This window comes from Cebus imitator, unplaced genomic scaffold, assembly GCF_001604975.1.
Source record: "Cebus imitator isolate Cc_AM_T3 unplaced genomic scaffold, Cebus_imitator-1.0 Scaffold139, whole genome shotgun sequence".
Lineage (NCBI taxonomy): Eukaryota > Metazoa > Chordata > Mammalia > Primates > Cebidae > Cebus > Cebus imitator.
Window position 1 is genome coordinate 1089129 of NW_016107454.1, and position 10127 is coordinate 1099255.

At 43.8% G+C, this 10127-nt stretch overlaps 1 long non-coding RNA gene across 1 annotated transcript; it reads right to left on the bottom strand.

The window, feature by feature from the left end:
* Positions 1-5000: 5000 nt before the first annotated feature.
* Positions 5001-6077, bottom strand: LOC108313572. The gene is made up of 2 exons (XR_001829138.2): positions 5971-6077; positions 5001-5104 (listed from the first exon to the last, which is right to left on the bottom strand). It is a non-coding gene; the product is annotated as an uncharacterized LOC108313572 (long non-coding RNA).
* Between the last annotated feature and the right edge of the window lie 4050 nt (positions 6078-10127).

Consider the following 10127-nt stretch of genomic DNA (forward strand, 5'->3'; position numbering starts at 1 on the left):
ATTCTTAATCTTTGGGACAATAATTCATGATAATTTTAAAATTTGAGTGTTAATCATTTAAAAATGTCCTACCCAAGAGCTGTGCACATTCATTAAAAATTGTGAACATTTTTGTCATCCAGCCTTTCTGGGGAGATGGTCACAGGTGGGTAACCCCATGCCTGTGCTCACCTGCATGAGGGGTCATTTGTTCCGCTCTTCCGCAAGGTACCGGAAAGGGCTGATGAATATGTTCAACTCAGAAGCATACTATTCAGGAAATCAGTAGTAAACTTGGAGAATTAAATAGATCCATTCATAATTAAAGAGCTGAATTACTAATGAATTTCTGTCCTGGAAAGTGAAATCTGATGGTCTCATCCATCTGTTCCTTCTCCCCTCACTTTGTCTCTGCTACTACATATTTTTAAAAATATACAGTGTGTTGCTGTTTTCTTAAATCGAGGTTACTCCAGCTCATTCTCCTTCATTTCCTTGCATAGTTTTTGATTGTTCTTACATTAAACAATATATTTTCACCCACTGACTAGGGCAGCATTTTTGCTGGACTTCTGTGAGCTCTTTGTCAATTAGATTTGAAAACTGTCAGGGAAGGCATAAAAAGAGATCCTCGTCTCACTTTCCATGCATGACAGAGAATCACCCAGCACACATTACACGGCTGCATTCAGCTGCAGGTGACACTAGGCGTGTCCTCAGCGTTCAGGGCTGGATTTTTCAGCGTGGTCTGACTGGCTGAGGTCCATCCACCCAGGCTTAGGGCTGCTAGGCAGAGGCTTGGGCTAAAGACGTTGAAAGCAGGCAACTGCGTGCTTTTGATTAAATATGGCCAAGCTAGCAGGGAGCCTCGGCAGCATGAGATTTGAAAGTTGTCCTCCACACATCTTCCTGCTCTAGTGTTTTAATATCTTGAGCAGGTTGAAATTAATGCAAACCCTGAATGAATCGAGAGTGAGTTAGGTTTCCATGGAACCCTGAGGAGGGCACCCTGAGGGCTGGGGAAGCATCTCTCATGGTGAAGCCTCAGTTTCACCGGAATTGGAGAAAGGAAGCCTGCAACCTGAATTCGGGTGCAGGTGACGGCTCCCAGTCCTCTTAGGTTTCTTCTGGCCCTGCCAGCCACAGGGTCCTCTTGCTCCCTCGAGCTGCTGTAGAGCAGGCGACCTTCCAGGACTTCTGTGCCACCCTGCGGCACCACAGGCTCTCCCCATCTGCCAGTGTCCAGCATCACAGGAAATCCTGCCTCCCGCTTTGACTTCCTTGTCTCCTCCGTGTCCCCCACATCTGCCTCGTCCTCCAGGCTCTGCACCAGCTCCCCAGGGAGCCTCCCTAGCTTGCTTCACTCCCACGTGGTCAGCTCTGCAGGCCACAGGGAGCCCACCGGGCCCTCAGGGCAGGGCTGGGACATGCATTTAGGACCGGTTATCTGTTTCATTTTAACCGGAATGTGGAATGGCTTACAGCCTTCATGACTATGCTCTTCAGAACCCAGAGAAAAGGCTGGACGTTCCCCGCTCAGCCCTATGACTCCACGAGCCTCTGTTTTCTTACTGTAAAATGGAGCCAGTATTATCCCGCCGCCTATCTCAGAGGCTGCTTGAGGAATGAGATGAGCCTCAGCAAAGAACTGGGTTCAGATGTTGGGCAGACGTAAGATATTATTATCGAAATAATAATCGTTTTAGTTTCTGGACTTCTGAGCGCCCGGCCTCCTCACGCAGTGTTTGTTGTGGAAGCTCAATAAACAAATTTGTAGATTTCCTTGAATACCATTGTTTCTTCCGGAAGATAAACACTGTAACTTCAGGAATATTCTCTATATTTTTTTGAGGGCTTACAAAGAAAAATAGGAGAAATCTCTCTCACAAAGGAGAAATACCATGATTTTATAAAATGCTCAAAGAATGATCTATTCTGATACACCAATTTCTGGCTAACGGGCTAAACAAATATTCCTTTTCTTCCAACGTTATGATTGAACATGGAAAGGCCTTATTTGATTTTTGTATTGCAGCATGAGATGTAATCTGAATCTTTAGTGCAGCTCATCTTAGATGAAGAATTGCTTTTGAAAACATGAACTGTTTTCAGGGTGGCCGTGTTCAGGTCTGACTCACAGGTGTTGGCCGAAACTCAGTAACAATGGGTCTGAACTCTGATTCCTGTTACTTAACATTGTTAAGATAGAGTTTTTGATAAATCACATCTCTTTTAATTTAGTTAGTAATGAGTACATATTACAATGAAATGCTGCACATATTAACCCTTTTGTGACCCCCTTCACCCCCAATGTGAATAAACACAGTGTTCATTTGCGTTGACAGACTCAGGGTGGTGCGGAATGCATCCCCAGGGCTGCAAGTGCCCCCCAGGGCTGCAAGTGCCACACACTCAGTCCAGAAATGGGTTCAGTTAGGTCACTGATTCCCTAAATCAGAGAAAGGAGGAATTTCGTTTCGTTTTGCTTTGAATCAGTTACTGGTTCCAGTGAGGCAATTAAAGAGTCCAGTTTTGGAAGAGTTGTAGGTATTATAATTTTGAGCCAGGCACTTACTCTTAAATTTGAAGAATCTGAATAACAAATGAAATAATACAGTTTGGTGCAAGATGAAAAATACGTAGAGTGTAGGAACCACAGCCCCGTGGGATTTAATGTCTTTTCACAGGCATAGTTGCTATCTCTGTATTTGAAATATAGGCTTTCTAATCTCGATGGTGACTGGAAGGCATTTCTCAGCTTGTCCTTGTGGCCTGCAATAGAAACAGGGAATTTCACAGAGGCACAGCTGGCCCAAGTGGGAAAGTCTTAGAGGGGATCCTGGTGCCACCTCCCAACCGCAGAGTAAGCTGGGGGGCAGAGGGCAGAGGGCAGGGGAGAAAGCACCTTTTAGTGAGCGATGATAGGGCTTAAGCCGGTGTGGGGCTCCATTCAGGGGCGTTGCTCTGTCACTCCAAGGAAGAAAACAGAAAAGGTTTCATTCAGTCCTCACAACAAGCTTGTGAGGAAAGTGACCTCCCTGGATATCAAGGACACTCATCCTCGATGAGGCTGACAACTCGCACGAAGGTCATGGTGGAAACCAATTTTTTCAGCCCCTTTTTTCCCCGTTTCCTTTACTTCCCCAAATACACTTACAAAGAAATGATGAAAGTGACAGTTTACTCATCATAAAAGTAGAAGATAACGTGGCTTAACTAAGTTATCTTGAACAGTCAAAGCAAGCCAGGAAGAACAAGCATCGTTGTATTAACAATACGATCAACGCTTGCAGTGCCCACGGGGCCTGAAATCCACATGTACAAACCCTTTCCCGTGGAAGCGCTGGGAGAACTCTGGAGACTCGTGCTTGGCCGCCACGTGGCACCTTGGTTTGGTTGTGACCCTGGGAAAAGCCCTTTATCTCCTTTGCAATTTGCTGACACCTCTGTATGGGTCTCACCTTTAGCCTTTGAAAGAGGATCCAAGGCCCCAGATAGTTTTCCTTTTGTGACGGCTGGTTTTGGTGGGGAAACATCCATAATTTGAAGGGTGGTATAAAATGAACAGAATAACATGTAGCATTGCCTGGTTATTCAGTAAATATCTGTTGAATAACAAAACGTATACTACTGACCATTTTTTTAAAAACGTGGAGAGCTGAATTAGGAGAATGCACAGCTGGTTATCAAAATGACCACTGGGTGTCACTGTTTACCCACTGGCCAACCATCAGCTTTTTAATATTTTTATTTTTATTTTTTATTTTTCCCCTCTCACCTGGTCGGGACAAAAAACTCTGGAAGCTGGTCCAGGTGCAGAGATTTCAGGCTCGTTTCTCATAAGTAACCTGTTTTCTCAGGGGGAAAAAGAGTGATTCGTATGTTATTCCATTCAGGATATTTTCTCTTTTCTGTAATTTAGATGGAGGGCTCATGTGTTTTCTGTTTCTTCTTTTACGTTGCTTTCATCCTTCGAAAGAAGTTTTTGTTTGCTAACACAAACAAGAGTTTTTGTTTTGCAATTTATTTTGAAAATAGGAACTCTGGTGTGAACATTAGTTCGTACAAGACAACACGGTTTCATACGTAACTTTAATAGGAAACTATTGCAGGCACTGAAGGTAAATTCTCACCTTGTCAGGCTCAGTGGATTGTGATTGTTGTTTCCGTGAGGGTTTCTGGAAGTAGAGGCCATTCTCCCTCTCTAGTGAGAGACAGAGCTTGGGCTTCAAATGCCGCCTTCACTGTTCTCATCTGTGGCCGCTAAAGTGATCCTCAACATCCCTGATCCTCAGACGTCTCTGCCCCCACCAGGGCTCTGACCCCACTCCCAGGGCTGATGGGAAATCCCAAGTTCAAACTCAAAATTTCTTGTTTTCCTCCTTTGGGGTGTTCTGCTAAAATCTAAGCTGATGGGTCTTGAAGGAATATTATGTTTCCTCTGCTCCTCCCTTTGTAATATAATTTACCATGTCTTTTTTTTTTTAATTGCACTTTAGGTTCTGGGGTACATGTGCAGATCATGCAGGATTGTTGCATAGGTACCTATATGGCAAGGTGGTTTGCTGCCTTCATCTCCCCATCACCTATTTGTGGTATTTCTGCCCTCATTATCCCTCTCCACCCTCCCCACCCCCCACAGTCCTTCTCCTAGCCGCCTCCCCCAACTGACCGAATGTGTGATGCTCCCCTCCCTGTGTCCGCGTGTTCTAATTGTTCAACACCCACCTATGAGTGAGAATATGTGGTGTTTGGTTTTCTGTTCTTGTGTCAGTTTGCTGAGAATGATGGTTTCCAGGTTCATCCATGTCCCTATGAAGGACATGAAGGATGTCTTTATAGCACATCTAATATGGGTTCGGCCAAATAGCTGGAATTCCTAAGTCAGAAGTTTTCTCTGAAAGGCCCCTAATTGACTGACTTGTCCATGTTTGTGGATTTCACTGCTGCAGCAAGAGGACCTAGAAAAGGGCAATTTTAACACCTGAAGAAGCCTTAAAATGTATCCAGTTCTGTTTTTCTTGGATACATTTTACTCTTTCTTTGAAATTCCATGGAGGGCTCTAAAACCTTACAAGTGGGAGGTCTTAAAATTTCCCTATAAGACCAATGATGGGAGTACAACCTACAGAAAACAAAAAGAACCTAGTTAGGCCTGGCCACTCCCTTCTCAGCCCTCCCTTCCTGCCCACAGCTCCCCATGAATGTTGTGCTCATTCCTCACTGTGTCTTGGTATCCTCTACTTCAAAGGGAGAAGAAAAACATAAGAACTTACGTTTCCTGAATCGAATGCATTCCAGACTGATAAACAGCGGTGGCTACTGTTAATTGAATCCTTTCTCTGCGCAGGACTTGTGGGAAGTCTTTTATTTTCACAATTTTGTTTAATTCTCACTACAGTCCCATGAGGTGCTCCAAGGTTTCCCTAATTCACAGGTTAGAAAACTGGAGCACAATGGAAGTGAAATAGCCTACACAAAATCACCCAGCTCATACTTGGAGATTTCTGATTCCCTTGCTTTTTAAACATTGATACACAATATTTTATGTATTTGTGGGGTATATGTGATATTTTTTTACATGCCTAGAATTCTCAATGATCAAGTCAAGGTATTTTGGGTGTCCAGCACCTCAAGTACTGATCATTCCTATGTCTTGAGAACATTTGAAGTCCTTTCTTCCAGCTACTCTGAAATACACATTGTTGTTAACTATAGCCATCCACACTGAATTGAACATTGGAACTTACACCCTTTGTCTAACTGTATGTTTATACCCATTGACTGGTCTCTGTTCACCCTCCCTCCTACCCACACAACCTTCCCAGCCTCTGGTATCCATCATTCTAGTCTCTATCTCCGTGAGATCGACTTTTTTTTTTTTTTTCCTCCCACATTTGAGTGAAAAATTGGGATATTTGTTTTTCTATGTCAGGCTTATTTCACTTAACACAAGGACCCCCAGTGACTCCTTTGCTTTTAACCACTCACCTACTCAGGGGGATGTTGGGTTCAACGTTGTGGTCTGTAATAGGGAGGGCTTTTCAGCCAGTTACTGCTCATGCTGGAGGCCTAGGGAGCCACACAGAGCTAGACCTATCAGCAGCAAGAACAGGATGTCACTCAATTTCTCTTTTGTTCCTGAAACCATTTCTCTAGGTGCCCCATTTACCCTGATGTGGCTGTTGTACATTGTATGTGATATGGTTTGGCTGTGTCCCCACCCAAATCTCACTTTGAGCTGTAATAATCCCCATATGTCAAGGAGGGGGGTCAGGTGGAGGTAACTGAATCATGGGGCCGGTTTCCTCCATACTGTTCTCATGTTTGTGAATAGCTGTCATGTGATCTGGTAGTTTTATAAACGGGAGTTCCCGTGCACACGCTTTCTCTGGCCTGTTGCCATGTATGACGTGACTTTGTTTCTCCTTTGCCTTCCATCATGATTGTGAGGCTTCCCCAGCCACGTGGAACTGTGAGTCTATGAAACCCACTTCCTTTATAAATTACTCAGTCTCAGGTATGTCTTTAGTAGCAATGTGGGAACTGACTAATGCCACATGCCTGTGTCAAAATCTCTCATATACCCCATAAATAAATGCATCTATTGCATATCCACAAAAATTAAAAATGGGATTTTTTGTTTAAGAACACATTTCTTTAGCAGCTATGGGTGGCTGAGCACTGTACTAGTTGAAGGCATCTTATCTTCCTTCTTGCTTAGCTTCATGGAGATCATGAGTCCCCAGTTCTCACCCCTTCTCTGCAAGTTGGAATTAGACTTATTAGAACTACCTGATAGAGCTCAGTTAAACCTACAAAAATCAAAGAGGAAACAAAAATAGCCTGCTCAATTTGTAATCCTCAGCCAAAGTCTTTGATGAGTGGTGGGCAAGGTGCATTTCCGTTAGGGAGGCTGAGAGTTTTCTATGTGAATCAATGTGTATATGTACAGACGGCAGTCCCACGCATGTGTTTTGAAGATTTAGTATGTGTCAAGGAAGTGTGTGAGGGTCTTGTGTTAGATGGTGGGAGGGGCCTGCTGCCATTTATTGCTGAAGCAGCCCAGGGGAAGGCTTATCCTCTGCATATTGATTGCCTGAGGGTTTCCATTAATATTGATTTAGGAAAGGCTGATGGTGTTTACGCTGCCGAATATGTGTCGTCATGGCCCTTGGAAACATGTCAGTCTATGTTGAGGCAGGGCAGCTCTGGGATTTCATGGGCTTGGGGATAGCAGGGTTGAACTGGTTCAGTATCAACTTGAACTTTCTGCTTGAGTCTTAATGCTTCTTGGAGGCAACCAGACATCCAGTTAACCTCCTCTTTCGGGGAATTTTGTTTTCTTGACCCTGCTATCTTACAAAATGGTCAGGAGGAAGATATTTTCAGAAGCCTTAGGAGCTTGACACACAGGCTGGCTATATTGTAATTGCATCTAGGGGACAGAACACATTTCTGAATTTATCCCTAAAGCCTTATCCACACTTTAAAAATATTGCGGTTAAGTCTAGATGGAGGGAAGGGGCATAAAATCACATATAAACACTCTTGGTAACATGCATGCAGACACATTTGATTCTTCCTTCTCCTGGAATGGGCAGCTGAAGGTGAGCCTTTAAGACTCAAGTCCTTGCTTGTCTACAGGATGGTGCAAAGGAAGCTGCATGACAATGTCCTAGCCCTGGGAGAGAGAGAGCTGGATTGTGGTTCTGCCATGAAATATCAGAGCATGAACATGACCCAACTTGGCACTTACATATCTTGGCTTCGGTTTCTTCACTTCCAAAATGGGGGGATTCCTATTCTAACGACTACCTCCAGTTAGTGGGAGAATGAAAGGCTATAATCAATGTGAAGCCCACAGAACATCTGAAAGTATTTTGCAGTTACTAATAGTACAGTAGTACCTTTTGGAGAGAAAAACTTAGGACTTCACATTGGATGGATCATTTATGACTTCTTCCAACGTTATGATATTGGTTGAGTTATTTATTTCTGGGCCTCGGTAAAATTAGTCTCATCTATAAAATAAGAATAATGATTTTATCCCATAGATACTTTATGTAGAATACTCTAACTCACTTGAAACGCAGTGCATATTCATATAATGAGAGTTTCTATCTCTGCTTCTTTTTTTTTTTTTCTTTCTTAGATGGAGTCTCACTCTGTCGCCAAGCTGGAGTGCAGTGGTGCAATCTCAGCTCTCACTGCAACCTCCACCTCCTGGGTTCAAGCCATTCTTCTGCCTCAGCCTCCCAAGTAGCTGGGACTACAGCTGTGCCTCACCATTCCCAGCTAATTTCTGTATTTTTAGTAGAGATGGGGTTTCACCATGTTGGCCAGGCTGGTCTCAATCTCCTGACCTCAAGTGGTCCACCTGCCTCGGCTTCCCAAAGAGCTGGATTACAGGTGTGAGCCACCGTGCCCGGCCACTGCTTCTTCCTCCCCCTACCTCTTATTAATTTTTTACCTCTTATTGACTGGTCTTCTGCAGAGGTGATAAGAGTACCTGGCAATGCATGGGAATGTGGTTCCTAGTTATAGTATTAATTCATTGGTCTTTTGGAAAATCACTAATGCTATTTTCCAAATCATTTGTCTTTTTTCAATGCTAAATTGTAATCTTATTTTCCCAACATAATTTGCTACCTGTTTATGAATTTTGACATGATGGATAAAAGTGTGGAATTTATGGCAGCTTTTGGATGGCTAGCCCACCTTTCATTGCTCAGTAGTTTTAATATAGTTTGATATTTGTCCTATTTTGGTTTATTATTTATTGCCTTTGTACTTTCAAAAAGAACTAGAGGCTATTTTCAATAAATACCAGTAGAGAATATAGTAAAACAACAACAACAAAAAGAAATTAGTCTGGGCACAGTGACTCACACCTGTAATTCCACTTTGGGAGGCTAAGGTGGGTAGATCACCTGAGGTCAAGAGTTCAAGACCAGCCTTGGCAACATGGTGAAACCCCATCTCTACTAAAAATACAAAAATTAGCCGGATGTGGTGGTGGCCTGTAATCCTAGCTACTCAGGACACTGAGGCATGAGAATCACTTGAATCCAAGAGGTGGAGGTTGCAGTGAGCCCAGATAGTGCCACTGCACTCCAGCCTGGGAGACAAAGCAAGACTCCATCTCAAAAAAAAAAAAGGAAGAAAAAAAGAAATAAGAAACCAAGTAGAAGAGAGTTGGCAATACTTAACCAAGAACTGGAAGTCAAGGAGTACCAGCTGCTCTTGAACACTGTTTTCCTCTAAGCTTTCTAGCTGGTTAGGCGAAATTGGTAAAAATAGAAGATTTTTGTGTTTTTCATTGCCAGGTAAAAAAGACCTAAGTATACTTTTCATGAAAGCCACGTTTTTCTCAACATAAATTATGATGTAATTATTTGCAGAGACTGATGAAAATAATGGGTCACAGCAGCTGTGTTGGCGATTCCGAATCTTGTGTCATTTGGCCTCACATTAGCAGAGATCATTCACATGAAGGGATTCTGCGAGGGCTCACAAGAGGGGCTGTGCCGGCTTGCCCAGGAGCCCCTTTTCTCCATAGAGAGTGGGGTTCTGACAGCTTTCTGGGTGGGAAGGTGGTTAGCGCACCTGTGGACGGGCAGCCTGGCTTACTGTGTGCATTGCTCCGTCCCACGCACCTCCTGATCTCAGGCTTGCTTGCCTGTTGGCCTGTGGCACTTCACCTGGTAGAAGAGGAGGGAATTTGGACTTCTTTACTAAGCTCCTAAAATGGAAACCTACAGACATCACGTGCCATTTAATTTCATTAAATTTTATCCAGTTCAGTTCAACTCCATAGTGTTCAATTTCAACCAGCTGAGCTGAGGGCTGCCAGAGCCTCCAGGGGATGCGGGTTGGTAGAGCTCGCCGCCGCCCTTGAGGGTGCGGCTTGCCGGTTTGGGAGGCGGATGTGGGCCCCGCTGCCTACCATGGAGGAGGGATAAACAATATCTCCACGGAGAGCTGGGGAAGTGCTGTGGGAGCAGCTCAGAGGAAGCAAGAACTCTGTGGAAATGTTCTTTTATTTATAGCGATAAGGGTACTCCTCTGTGTAATGATCTTCTTTCTGTTATATATGATTCTGGAGTTTCCAATTATGCTGTAGTGTAGAAAATATTTTTCCTGAG